General features: G+C 29.8%; 1 protein-coding gene across 2 annotated transcripts in view; it reads right to left on the bottom strand.

The window, feature by feature from the left end:
- The window catches only part of LOC126849681 (UNC93-like protein), a 49,613-nt gene extending 39,661 nt beyond the window's left edge, over positions 1-9,952 (bottom strand). The window contains exon 1 of one of the 2 annotated variants that reach the window (XM_050591766.1): positions 9,217-9,952. The gene's annotated coding sequence lies outside the window, so the exon portion shown is untranslated. The remainder of the gene's footprint in view (positions 1-9,216) is intronic. The other variant, XM_050591764.1, reaches the window with a different exon arrangement.
- Positions 9,953-16,308: the final 6,356 nt, after the last annotated feature.

Below are 16,308 nucleotides of genomic sequence, written 5' to 3'. Positions count from 1 at the left end.
AAGCCTCGATTATGCAACGATAGAATGCAACGTATGATACGGTCCCGCATGCGTCAATGTGCGTTCCTTCGGCTTCGTCAAACTATCACCGATGTTCGTCATCGAAAATGCGTATGTGATGCGTTGATGATATCGAAACATATTATATCGATAAATAATCATATTCGTCCAAGACAGAGAGAGCCACGAAATAATATACTGTCTTGTATATATAATTTTCTATATTTTTTGTATTAAATTGTAAAAATATTAATCAGTTTAAAACTTTCCTAAAAAAAACAAAAAATAAATAAATTTTTAACTGTCAGCTTAACCAAGCTTTTCCGTATAATCAGCGGCGAGACTGCGCGCAATGCATACAACTCAGCTGACTCAGCGCGGTTATCAGTGGATTATTAACGGCTACGTGTGGCATGCGAGAATCATGAACTGGCTGTCGCGATTACCCATACGTACACAAGTTCCATGTCCAGTAAGAGTAAATCAACGAAAGATATCGACGTGTACATTTTTTTTTATTGTATCGTATGATGTATACTACTATTCTATGAAATCATAATATGAAAAAAATTAAAACGTAGTAATTTTATTATTTGTATAGCGTATATATGTACAGCACACAAAAAATTAACTACATCTTTGGGAGGGATGAGAAGGGGAATTATTGAATAAATAATATATCTCTATAGTTATAATATAACTCTATCAATTCGTGGAATATTTTAGAAAAAAATTTATTAGTTTTTTCAAAAAAAAAAAAAAATGTAGTTTTACATATTAAATTTCATCATATTAAAATTTTGATTTCAGTAACAGGAAATTTGGGAATATTTTTGTGCATGTCAAGCACGATAAATTTATCGAACCATATGAAAGGAGATGTTTTTAAATAAGATAATGAATATACGATTAATGTGTTACAAAGTATTGCAATTTTATCTTGACGTTTAATGCAATAATTTATATTGTTATTTATATTTTATTCAATTAAATTCCTAACAAGTTTTCTTTATTTTATACACAAAAGCATATTATGACATATTTATTTATAAAAAGCTAATTAAACATATATAAAAATTGAAACTGACAAGATAAACTTAGGATACTTAGGATAGGTGATTAAAGTTTTCGATTACTATAATAATATACTATTGCTATATTCGACACGGGACCAATTGCCCTCGGGCTATCTTCAGGTAAGATCGTTTCCTGGTACTATGGAATCTGCCGATAAGATTTTTCAAATGAAGACAATAACAGTGTATTAGTTGCTCTATCATTTAGAACAGGGAATAACTCTTGATTTCATATATGCACACACACACACATATCCATAAAAAAAATTTACATTACGTAGAAAAATTATTTAACAATTTAATTTGATTTAGACTCCATATATGTCTAATATAGTTATCCATAAAATGTTGATCGACTCGAGACATTATTGCAAAGCCAAACAAGAATTTCATATAAATATAATCTCTGCCTATCTAATCCATTCGATATTAATAATTTATAAAATTATTGATATTTTAGAAAACACACTTGCATACAGCGATTTTAGAATAAATCGAAATTATAACCCGTGGTTAAGATAAAGTCAAGGTATTGGCAAAGTGGCTTGGCTGGCATTCAAATTTTTCCCCGTTTCCTCCGCCTTTTTCCCTTCCCCTTGCGATCAGATATCAAATTCACTCATACCGTATTTATACTACTGTCAAAATGGATTTATATATATATATAAATCCAATATAATATATATATATATATATATATATATATATATATATATATATATATTGCAAAAATCATATGGTTTATAATGTTAACAACAGTTTACAATGTTAAATATTTGATGCACACAAGCACAAATAATATTTCATATTATAATTTTTCATATTATATGAAAATTAATTATATAGATAGGTAAGTTAATATTAGATAATAATAATAAAATTTATTTAATTAAATTTATACTGACTAATTAATTAATAAATATATCAGAAATAGTCCGAGAGATAGAAATAACTGAAATTTCTAAGTATAACAAGAGTAAAATTCACCAATATGGTACACTTTCGCGTGGACTCTTTGGGAGTCTACGAACGTCTCGGACACTCTGAGAAGGCCGCGACGATGAATCGAGGCCACAAGGCGCGAACGAATACGCAAGAGAATCCAACGAATCTGAAACGTGGCTATTTGCACAGGACATGCGTACATGATAGCCTGCTGATTTATGCCTATCTCGAGGCGTTTATTAAATTCGCGTACTATTGACGTACTATGCGTTTTTCCCTTTCCATTCTGACGGTACTATTTACATTTGATAATCACTTAATCTAACTCGAACGCGCGTTTCCTAGTGAAGTGAAAAAGGAGAAGACAACACCGGAGAATCTTTAAGATTTATTGTCGTCCTTGCATGACATCATTATCACAAACATCATTCGCGAACACCAGTTCTCCAAGTCTGCCACGAGCTTTTTCTTTTTTTTTGTGAGAACTTTTCAAATTGCTCGCACGTCATAATTTAATTTTACGATATATTTGATATGCATATAAATTAAATTACGCGATTCAAAAGTAACAAAACATTCCATCATAAATGTTACATATTGTATAATATCTTATAAATTTAATTTTGTCGAAGATATATTACACATTACAATTTTGAAAACAAAAAAATTTATTTGAAAAAGTATCGTTCAAAGTCATATATCGATTGACTAGAAAATTCAGCAATTGCCACATTACGTATTACATCATCACGATCGATGTCATTGATGGTCACAAGAAATCAAAGAGAGAAATTATATAGCACAATACTCGAAGCTCAAATACCTGTCCCGATGGTTTAAATCGATCGATTAGATATCGATCGATTAGATATCGATCAGATTGATATCATGTACATAAAAGATTCTCAAGAAAGATAAACTGGTCTATAACGGTAATTAAAACCCGCGGCTATTTTCTGTCATCTATTAGTGATCGCTAAAAAAAAACAACCCATCGATAAAAAAAATTTTATCGATTATTTTAATTACCGTTATCGCTATTTAATGCAGACAAAAATAGATTCCTTTTAACGTAGTGAACAATAATCGTTCTCATCATGAGCATAATCATATTCATCTATATGATTTGATTGAGCTTGTTTGATATTGGGCGATATTCAACAATATTATAATATCTGAATTGAAATCAATAACGTTAATTTTTTATTCTTATTCTTCGAATCTTTTCGTCGAAAAAGAAAAACGGGAAAAAACTTTTCATAACTTCAACCTTCAACATGAGTTTCTATACGCGGGTGTCTTCTTCTCGTTACCAGGGTCAGAGATGACACCGAGCCATTCGGTATACACAGAGACGACATGAAAAGTCCTTGCAAAAAGAAAAGGTGCCACCGAGCTACGCACCGCTCATTTGCCATGCATGCGTGAGAAATGCGCGACGCTCGAGCATGCAAATTTACGCGGCCACATCGCAAACTTTCGCACAGGTTGATATTTGTCAATATTAATTATACAGCTTGTATACTTTTCTCCTAATCTTTTATCTGCATAGATCAATGAAAAATCGTATAAAGTACGACGTAGATCACTTAAAATGTTTAATGCACAAAATATGTTTAAATAAATTATACTCTCTATGAAAATTTATTATGATATATGCGTATTTTATAATTAATACTTATCATAAAGCAATATGTTTTTTATATTAATAACATAATTTTTTATATGCTCATGTAATATTTTAAAATAACTAAATGCCTTCTTAATTATAGATTTGAATAAAAACGTATATAAAATAAATGAGATATAACAATGAAAAAATAATATATATTGACAGAAATTATAAGTTTGTTATTATTTTACTTCTGCCTATTTAATTTAGCAAATATAATTTAATAATTTTTTTGTAACATTTTATATCCTTATTCTTATTTATTAAAAAAACTGCGTATAATTTAAAATTCATTTTGTTTAAGTTATGTAAAACTAAATATAGTATTATAACAATATATAATTTTGTACCCACGATACATTATGTGTGAATAAATACTCGTTTATGTATTATGTTCGGCCGTGAAAAGATTACGCATTGTATTTGTGCACGTGTAAGGCTCAGCTTGCATGCGTCGGCAATATATGCATTATTGGTCGCGTCAGCGCATTGTTCCACCTGTTAAATTAGGCTAATGTTGATTACAAACGACGCTCCGTTTGATTTAATGTTCTCGATAACAGATCCGCTGACACTTTTCGACGATTTCATCGCGCGAATGATAGTGAAAAGTAATACTTCGAGTTCAGATGAATGTAAAAATGATTTTTACGTCATACAAGCTCTCCCCATGCTATCGTATAAAATATGAATAAACGCAGTGCATTGCAAAATAATGCACGCGAAGAATAATTATAGCAATTTTTCAACCATAAGAGATGTAATTATATTTGCATCATATTAATGACCAAAGCGTCTCTCGAACACGATGTAGAATACAGAGTCTATCCCACTCATTCACTATGAGAAATTAATTTTCATATGTGCGTTTTCATTCCGGCACAATTTAATTTCCAACATATCTCCGCGCACAATCGCAAACTAAACATAGTAAGCGTTTATTTATGTATGCTTATATATGCACTTTGTCCTACATTAACGAGATTAAATCAAATACATTTTTCAACGGTTCTTTTAGATTAAAATAAATTAAGCCGCCAGGAATAGAACAAGATCATCTCAGAATAATTTTTAATAAAGATTTAAAACTCAGAGCACAAATAACCATTCGGAAATTCTTATACAAAACAATTAAAAATCGCCGATTAGATGGCAGCATATTTGATGTTATACGAACTCCTACGCACATGCACTCTCGATAATTCTGTCGATGTATCGCCAACGCCAATACGCTCGTATATTTCGTTTGCTCCAAGACTTTATTCCTTTATTGTATCTGCATGTATGTATATTCACGCGTGTATGTATACCGAGCTATACCGAGACGCGAGACAAATGCACACACGTGGCTGTACAACGCGCGGATATTCACTATGGTTTAGAAAGTCCGCGAAACGATCGGCTCGCAAACGTTACAACCGTTTCACAACGAATCACCGAGTAAGGTGTGCCTGCATCGAGAGGTATACGGTCTTCACGTATCGAAGAAAGGAATAATAAATAAATAATGTAGAAAGATCTTTAATGCAAAAATGTCTTAAATCTATTATGCATTGGTATTGACTAGTGATCAATGCTACGCTTGATCCGCAAATATCTGCAGCGAGATAACTGTCATTATTAGCACTTCTGCTGAGAAATGTGTAAAACTAACTGTAAATATAATAACCGTTACGAGAGATTTGTGTGCCGCCTACTATATGCGCTGGCATATATCTATATATATTTAAAGTACCAAATCTTGAGTACCATCGCAGTACTAACAAATGACTAAAATTATCTCTTCGACAATAAGTGTTATAATAAATATGTTGTTTGTTTTAAAAATTTTTTTATTGTTTTTTTTTCATGACACTTGTCATAAAAGAGATAACTTTAGTCATTTGTTAATATTGATGGTAATCGAAATTTAATGCTTTAAGTATAAATACATACTTTAACTATATGTATATAACAAATGTATTAAAGAGCATATATCTATCAATCTATCAATGTCGCCATGTATTTCATAATTGAATCTTTGCAGTTGTATAAGTTGATAATTGCTAAAGTAATTTACATTATTTCTGAATTTCGAATGCAAAGAATGAATTTTGATGTTCTGTTGTTACAATGAGATATGATGTACGAGCGTATAGTTTTGCATTATATTTCGGCGAAACTTGCATGGCATGTCAAATAAACCGGAAAACGTAATGTTATCTCCACTCCTTCACCGCGTTGTCTTTAAGCGCATACGGCACAACTTTATGTCGCACTTGACGATCATAAATGTCTTAACGATTCCTTGTGCCTTTTGAACACTATCGTTAAAGATTTCGTTACATGCTCTTCGTTATGCTCGGCGCGTCTAAACGAAAAAAAAAACAGAGATAAAAAAACACAGGCTATTCGGACTATTCAGTGATATAATTTCTTCCAAAAGGAAGATAAGTCGTTATTATTCAACATTGCTGAAGGTTTTTATTTGAGTGATTATAAGGAACGCGCGTTCAAAAATAGGAAGGCCCGCACATATATATGCGATGTGATTATATATATATATATATATATATATATATATATATATATATATACTATGACTCTAAATTCTGGCATTGTAAAGGGTCGCGTAGTGTTATGTGATTATTTGATGCTCTCGTAACTTCATTCTGCCTTATTACATTACCGCGCATCATAGTGTATATCGCGTAGTCTTTCATGCGACTTCTGAAATATTTCATTCTTATCGCGGATTTAATTAGCCATTACCTGACCGCCTTGTCGCTCAATATTACACGAACACAGCCACAATCATATATGATACAAATAGAAGTAATTAGTCATATTGAATATGTTAGCGCAATTGGTCCTTCTGTTGATATTAATACGCAAATAAATGCTATAAATCATTTTAATGTGATTACGAGATCAATATAAAATAAAGCTATAGCAAATGTATGTAATGTAATCAAAAGTAAGTAATATATATATATACATTCCTTTTTATTTTAACTTATACCATGTTTTTTAGCATTTACCAATTAGGAAAGAAAAAGAATCTTTAATTCTTTGAAAAGTTTTTAAATGCAAGAAGATATTTTTACAAATAATATTCACATGTAATCTTGCATGACATGTGTTGCTTGAAGTTATCTTATATTTTACCACGTATTTTATCATTGCAGATAAGAGTATAATTGATACTAATTAATTGTAGAGATGAAGATTGTAATTATTTTCTTTTTTAGCTGAAATTTTTCATAAAAATAATGCAATATTGCATCTTATTATTAATTGCAAAATTACAGATATATTAATAATATATTTATTATCTTTCGGGTTGATTATGAAATGCATAACGAAAATGGAATAATTAATTTTGTCGTTCTTGCCATGTGTAGTTTAAAATTTTTTTATTTTATCAAAAAAAAAAAACTGCTTAGCAGATAATAAATGCATAAAATATATAAAATGTAAAAAATATTGCGGAGAACATTTTGCATAACGTGTAACAAAAAAGAATTTAATACTTAGATCTTTGGAAATATAGCATTTTTTGTCTTTAAAATTTCTGCGCAATATGTTTTGTATCGTGCTAAAGTAAATGTATGTATTTTTTTTTTAAATTGCTCCGGAGAAGAGAGGAGAAGGAAGAGTTAAATCTAAATAAAATATTGATGACCTGGCAAATCAAAATTCACATCTTCCTAGCAAGGTATAAAAACAATTCTTAAATAAATGATAATTTCTCTGCAATTTATCTTTTGTGCAAACCTTTAAATATAATTAGAAAATTAGAGTTATAATTGCTATAATCAATCTTACTGATTATAACAAAGATAATCAAATCAATAAATAATCAATTATAACAAAGAACTTGAAATATGCAATCCTAGACAAATTAAAAGATATTTCATTTGATGTCTTCTAATATAATATCTATCAAACAAATATTTTAATCACAAAAACAAGGATATTGTATACAGTCAATCATCTGTAAGCCACGTGCAATGCGTATCTCTTTATAGATATATATCTAATACTTAAATAAAAAAGTTTGTGTACATTTATGAATATTTAACACAACACAATAACCTTTTTTATACCAAATATATACATAAGACTCTATTCTCTATTTAAGCGAATGATTGATGAGATATATATAGCCTGTATTTTACAGAGATGAAATCAATCTTCTCTTAGTTATAAAAAAAATTTGCAGAAATCTATTCTTCTTATATACGTTGCAGCAAATCCTTTTTTAATGACAATATCTTTCTATTATAATTTTATAATGTGTGATTAATATTTGTGTGTATGATGTTTAAAATATTGTAATTTAAATACAAATGTACATATATATGACTTATATCATATAATGTTTACAGTATGTATACATTACATAAGTGTAAAAGTTCTTTTAAAAAGTCGTAAATAAATGTCTGTACGAGCAATGACATTAAAAATAACATGGTGTAAATTATGTAATTCGACATAAATATTGCCCCGCTATGTCATTGTAAGGAGTAAAGAAAATTTATCGAAAGTCTATCCCAAAACAATCATGCATAATAAGCATAATAGCTACATCGCATTCCTTTCATAGTATCGAATATATATGTATGTGTTATATCTAAAAGCAATCGTAACTCCACATCATTGGAACGAAGCGCGTTTAATATCGCCGACTGCATGTAGCGAGCGAACATATAACGATGCGTGCATATAAACCGTTCAAGGTATAAAACTGCAAGCGTACGAATTCCTTTTTTTATTGCAAATCGAAAGAATTTTTAATGCTATAAAATGCACGAAAAACTTGCTATTTATTTGTATTGTTTACAATATTTTAACAAGTATAGGAACATGAAGTAAATCATTATATTAATGTCGCGTGTTTATTTTTTCCAGAGAGAGAATCATTTTTATATTATTGCTGTTTACAAATAAAATATCAAAAATAAAATATCAAATGTCGTATACCTGACAGTCATAAACCGTGATTTTACGTTTATTACTTTATCTTTTCCTGCATTTAAATTCCTGTATAGTATATATACTGTTATCTTGTATTATACAAATGTCTCATTTATTTTTTTATATATTTAATAAATTGAAAAAACTATATATTTTACTAAAATAAGTAAAAGACTTTACTCGTAAATAAGCCTTGCAAATTTGATCATAATTTTTCAGAGTGATCCAGACATGGTAAAATAACATTATTATCGCGTTGTGTCATTTAGTTTTAACACGAAATGTTTCGATAACCTGATTCCAGTCAGTTATAAATATTTAATAATGAATACGTGTTATTCATTCGTATTCTCGTTTCCTATCGCGATGTTTCGATCCCCACTTTGGCATCTGCACTTTCTAAAGACGAGGTAGAAGCATTATCTCTCAGCTAAAATACGATTCGTTGGTAGCGACCACGCGTGTCGTGCGTGATGATGCATACGAAGAGTTCGACCTGCCGCGGCTGGCAACAAACCACCCTCTAAGTAAGTAACCCCATAGATTTCTCGCCACGATACTCACGTCTTAGCAAATCGATCGTTCGAAGCGACGATCTCGCGCTCCCCTTCGTCTCGGTGAACAGAGGAAGACAGGTGGTTGGTTCTCTCGAGTTTGTTCTATCGACGTAGTGGTAGATAGGAACCTCTACTTTGACAGCTGCAGCGACTATCCCCGCCGTTCTCGCGACGTCGAGAATTTTCAAACCGATTCGATCTTCGATCGATCGAATTTTTTTCCGTGCACTTTGACCTTTCGGTGCGTATGTGTATCAGAGACGAATCGCGCGTGTTCGCGAGTACGCGTCGTAGGATGAAAATATGCCTCTGGAAAACGCGTCCGAACAGTTCGGGGGTTCGGAGACAACTGAACCTGCCTGACTGCCGACGGACTTTGGAATCGGTGAGCGGTTCGGTTCGCCGACTCTCGGCTTCGCGGATTCGTACGCGCGAGTCGCGATCGTCGTTTTCTCTCTGTACACAAGGTACATACACGGTGCGTCTTTACCTGTTCCTCCCCCACCTTCCTATTCACCTTCTTCTCCTACCCCTTTTCAACCTCCACCTCAAAACCTCTCTCTCGCTCTTGCTATTTCTTCTGTGTCACTGGCCGTTGCCGCCGGGCCGTAGCCCCGTCAGGCACGCATGCACGTGCGTTTTAAATTTTGCACAAACGCACGAGACCGACTCGCGACGCTTCAAATCGCGTATAATTAATATATTTTCCTATTGCTTCCTTTCACTTATCCATTTCCAGCTTTCTTCTTTCTCCCACATACGTCTCGATTTTGTAATATTAATACATAACTTCAAGCTTTAGATTACAATTATATGTAGATGATAATATTGTAATTTAGATTTAATAAAGAGATTTTCCTCAAAGTAGTATATAAAGTTACCTTCTCAAAAATAAATTGTTTACTGAATTTAAAGCAGTATTTTTTCTGCGATAATTTTACTAAAAATGCATTGATGATTCGATGTAAAAACGACGCATAAATTTACAAATAAATTTTGCCACAAATCTATTTTTAAAAATGTTATTACACGAAGCATCAAGTGGAAAATATGTAATAAGTAGATGATTGGGATATATTAATTTAATATTAATGATAATATTTAATATTAATATTTAATATTAATGATAATATCTAATATTAATATTTAATATTAATGATATTAAATCGCTTGAAAGTGAAACTTATTGTCGCATAAATTTGAATAAAAAAAGATAAGCTTCTATCAATAACGATAATTATTATACAACATAAGTCACATTTTCATGAATAAAGTGAAAATGCATAATGAAAGTTCTGTAGCAGTAGGATAACTATGTTTTATTGTTTTCTAGGATTTTTTTCCTTAGTTAGCATGTAGATTACTTTCGGCAAAGCAAGCAGCCAAATGGCAGAAAATATTGTTTAAGTCAAGAATAAATAATTAAAATCATCAAGCCACATATTAAAGTGCTCCCCCCCAATTTTAACACATTACATATATTATGACGTTGCGTGACTATAAGAGAACAATAAAATAAGATGATATAAATAATAAAGACGTTTTAACAATTAAAATGCCCGACATAATCTAGTAATGATATATTTAAAATTTCTAGAAACTAAAATATATTTAAAAATAGAGAAAAATAGCTTTAGACAACTTTTTTCATACAATTTTTATCAATTTAAAGATTTTTATTTAAAGTTAAAAAATTAGATGACACATATGTCACTCAAATATCTGAAATAGCTTTAAAATTAAAGCTTCTTTTAGTACAATGATAAATATAAATGATTTTGTGTCACAAGAATCGAAATGTCAAAAATTGTTAAAATAGAGAATTACGTTCTTATTGACTCCGATTATAAATTAGAATAATACGGAATAATATAATATATTAATACTAAAAACGGAAAAACATACCAGTATCTCAAAAACTGAATGACAATTCATGCACAGCTCTTACTGGTAACTCGTCTTCAGAGTATTAAAGTCCACTGGTCCCTATTCACACATCTGCACTGCTAACTCGTTTCTTTAGTTAGTACATTGTTGACGAAGAGAGCTTTCCCGTTATCGGTGATACCACAACATAAGCACGCTTCAAAAATTGTATACATCGGTTGCACCGCATTGTGGCCACGTGAATACTTGGAGTGTTGTCATACACGACAGTACTTGAAGATTCGTTATTTCATGACATTGCACGAAAATTACGACATCAAGTAAGTTGCTGGTAGGACCTTATTTCTTTATTTTGATATGCGCAAAATAAAATTAAAACAGAACAATATAATGCATATGTCAAACAAAAAATAATTAAAATGATATAATAATATGTAAGACTTTTCTTTATATGAATCAAGAGATGAATGAAAATTATTACAAAAAAAATCTGAAAATATTGGTGCTTGATTAAAACTCTGAAACTCTAAAATTCTGATGTTCTATTGAATCAGCGAACAGACGCGTTTGTTCAAACCATATACGCACCTACATATTGTATTCCAAACAAGGTAATAACATTTGCGGCATTTAATAAACTTTTTTAATCATAAATTCTCTTTAAGAGATAAAAGATTTATTATTGTGTATTTGTAATTATATGACGCAATCTTTCAAATATGATGTTAACATAAATATTTTGTATTAGATAGCTGTTTTCTGTCGTATATCATTACTTGTTATTTTCCAATAGTTTCGTAACCTCTCCCTAAACATAGTGATCAATTGCCGCAATAATTATCTTTTACTAACATATGTAGTTATTTATACACACACAATTTACGTGTGACTACTATAAATATCGTACTTTCTCATTTCAGTCAGACAAGAATCGTATATAATTTATGTTGGAGAAAGAATATTGATATTTTTTACATTTTTTTTTTTTTTCATAGTTATGAAACTTATTGCTGATTTATATTAATGCCCACATACCAAAGCGAAATCAGAAAGAACAGAAGCTGACACTTCGCCGGGCATATGAATCAATTGAATGCCATCGGTTTTTTCCACGAGTATCGACAATAATCGATATTGGTGTACTGTGTTTAAGCGCAAGGTGAAAGAGTCTTACTTATTTCAGATGCCGACTACGTACGCATACATCATTTCTCCTTGATTGTTGTCTTTCTTTGTTTTTTTTTAGTAGTTGCCACTTTGGCATCGTAAATCGCTAAATATACTTTGTAATCTTAAACGATTTAATGCAATCGTGCATGTCGTTATTGCAAATTATCTTTTAAGTTCGTATTTTTAATCCTAGAAAGTATAATAAATGCAATAAAAAAAAAATTTAAAATAAAATTTAATTATATATATATATATATATATATATATATATATATATAAAGAAATATATAATATACATATATTTATACATAGTTTGGAAAACTTAAATACTTTATAATCAATCTAAATATATATATATATATATATATATATATATATATATATATATATAATTAAAAAGAAGAAAAAACTTTATCAAAAATACGAAAAAAGTGAATATTCATGAAGAAAAAGTTAATTATTATAGAGTTTAAAAAAGATTTCTCTTAGGAATATGTAGAATTAATTTATTAATATTTACTCACATTACTATTTACTCGTTTTATCTCCGTATTACAACATAATATGTATAATTTTTAATTATATTATACAATAAAAATAAAGTTAATTGTATAATTTCAATAATTATATGAAAGGCATAATTATACAGTTTTCAATCAATATTTCTTTACAGATTATTATAATTTGTATTAATATCCTTTTTATAAGGCAATTTATGTAAAACCGATTCTTATCCTGAAAATCAGCGTACGACGTGACGACTTTCACCAAATGAAGCCGAAACGGAGTATTCTATTCTCTTGCGGCTCTATTTGCCGCGTACGATCGGGCGAACAATACTTTCTCCACAATATTTTCCAGGACGATCGTCAAGAAAATATGCGAATTTTTTGAGATGATATCTATCTATTTGTTTATTTATCGAGTGCATTAATTGCGTCACTGTTATCAACATTAGATTGGCATCGTGACTAACACAGTGTCGTCACATCAACGTCACAGCGCAAATAAATCGTAAAAAGTGTCATCACTTCCAACTGATCCATTGCTTAAACAAGCTCCCGTCTGAGATTAATCTCGAGTTTATCAGTAGTCAGTCAGTTTGAGAGGGATAAGGGTTTAATGACGAATGATATATGAAAAATTTCGCATGAATAACAAACGTCATAATCACCTGCTGGTTGAATCATATTTCTCATTGTTAACCAAATATGTATCTGCTTAGTAATCAGCAGCCCTTGAGACGCAATTTTTAAACGGGATTTGATGCTTAACAAAAATGGGATTGTAAAGGCTGATACTTGATAGGTATATGAATATCCTTGTGGTAAAATTTGGGCAAACAAATTCATCACTTGCATATTATTACATGTATATCCGGTATATTTATTATTTGCAATTATCAATTGATTTACTTAGATGATTCAATTCTCTCAATTTATTTAATTGTCTCATTCATTGATTGCCGTGAGCTAATTATAATGAAAGAAAGAGATGTTTTCTACTTTAACTATGTATCTATTGTATAGTTTTTATATATTTATATATTTATAACTTTAGCGATTAATTTAAAATGCTGCATTTTATAAGAAATCAGTCGATCAGAACATATTGTGAAAGAGAAAGAGAAAGGGAGAGAGAGAGAGAGAGTTTATAAAACATTCATATTTAGAAATGTATCAAATTATATCTCAATGATAATCTATTTGCATGTTCGATTTTGTCGTAATCTTTTTTACTTACCATTCGACGAAGTAACAAGACACTTGACGAGTTATCGAACAATAGCTGCGTGCCAATAATGAGAGACAACGCGGCACGGGACTGCAGCCACGTGCAACAACCGTGCAAATGCTAGTCACGTCGTTACACTCGTCTGATTTGTGAATAAGCTTTAGGAAAGAAAGATGCAAATTATTTCAAACAAAGAATTATTTGCAATGCACTTCAATGTATCTTAAAAACGTCTCCTATGTTTCACATGGCATATTAATTACAACTATTCGGCTATTACTTGAGAGATTGTATTATTATTCTGAAATGTAGAAATTCAACGTTCAACACAAATGATTGATTTTCAAATAATTTAAAGAAATGAATAATAGTTCAATTAATTGACAAGACTTTCGAGACTATTACATAAATAGACTGATTAATAGAAACGTTAATAAAAAAATAATACGTTAATAAAAAATAATTATTATTATTTTCTTTTCTAATGTGCGCTTAAACTGAAAAATGTAATTGACAATGTTTAAGGAGCAAACATCTCACATTTGTTATTTAGGAAAAATGTGATACAAATGGAAATAAATGTTAAACAAAAACACAGATGTAATTAAAATGCAACGAAATGCGCTGCACGATTGCAATTCAAATGTAACGAAACAAAGCCAGCTTACTTTGTCGTCTTTATATTATCTGTGCTCTAATTTTCTTCTCTAAAGTATGAAATATTCGCAGTTTTACAACACCACTAAAAGTAAATATAAAAAGTAAGAAATTTACAGACTTAATTTCAATGTAAAACTTTTATCAACTGGTATCAACGATAAGAAGACGCAACATATATGGACCAAGACAATGATAGTGATAAAGGTCAAGGATCTCCTGGATGCACCGCGCACAGTATACTCTATAAGATCTATTCTAAAAATTAAATAAAAATTTGAATATTATGTATATATAACATTATATTAATAAGAGAGAAGATATGTAAATAATAATAGAATTATGTAAGCACAAGAAGCTTAGTAATACAAACTACTAAAAAAATTAAAAACGCATATAATAATAAATGACATTAAAACATTAATAAATACAAAATATATTAATATATTCTAAATGCTTATTATTAAGATCTTAAATAACAATAGCTATGTTTGTTTCAGTTGTTTAAACTGTTAATTAACAATTCTCAGAATTTTCAATCAGATCTTCTATGTACTTTCCGTAATATGATCGTAATACATATTTTGTTCGATTAGTTCAGTCCGGTATAATCCAGTTAAAAATCTTATTGTAATTATCACGTATTTCAATGTCGTATGACGCAAAATCTGTGACTGGCAGTAATACCGTTATTTCGACTAATGTATAAATTTTCACATTCACTTGAGTTTACATTCCATCAAATTTTACTTTCGATTAATTGATGAAAAGTTCGAATAAAGGAAATAAATGACCTTAAAATCGAAAGCAATAATATAATATCATGCAAACATCATAATAATTGATTGTAACAAAATCAATTAATACTAGAATAAAGAATTTTGTTAATAATGCTTTTTTTAAAAAAATGTGTTTGTATATAAAAAAAGTTACAATTAAAATTTGATATTAATATAATTACGTGCAGTTGGATTTGATTAAAAATAACGTAACAAATTTTCTTTATATATTTGTATAAATAGGATTATCGTATCAAAAGGGGTAATTGGTTGATAATCAAAGTAAGTTAATCAAAACTTGATAATATTAATGCATATTTATTAATGATACAAAGATTTAGTCGTAAATTTGGAAACATTATTTGAACAGTCAATAAAGATATTTTTAATGTGAAACGTCAATTGCTTTAACGTCACATCATGTGAAGTATTATTTCGATAACACGTGAGGGCCAGACTATTACGTATAATGTATAACATAATCAGAAGTAGACATTGAAGAAATGCGGTTATAGTATTTAAACAGACGCGATCGAAGAATGTATCGTGTGATATAAATATCGCTCAATTAAGAGTATATCGCAATTCAAATATAACAGAATAGATACGACTCACGATAAATTATTCGAAATTGTATTTGAGAAACTGGTTGAAACGAGTATTGAGGCATAAAATCGAATATGCGTTTCTTCATTTTACGTTTTAGCTTAAAAAGTATATAACAAAAATAATAAAATCAAATCTAATGTTTGCCAAGCAATAAAATACAAGCATTAAAAAAATTTAAATAACTTCCATTTAAAATTTCCTGTAGAGGGTATATAATAATATAAAATTATGTAAAGTTTATATTTTTAAAAAAGAAGATGCTA

The sequence above is a fragment of the Cataglyphis hispanica genome, chromosome 5 (genome assembly GCF_021464435.1).
Source record: "Cataglyphis hispanica isolate Lineage 1 chromosome 5, ULB_Chis1_1.0, whole genome shotgun sequence".
NCBI lineage: Eukaryota > Metazoa > Arthropoda > Insecta > Hymenoptera > Formicidae > Cataglyphis > Cataglyphis hispanica.
Note: the sequence above shows the minus strand (reverse complement) of the source record. Positions and strands in the feature narration are given on the sequence as shown.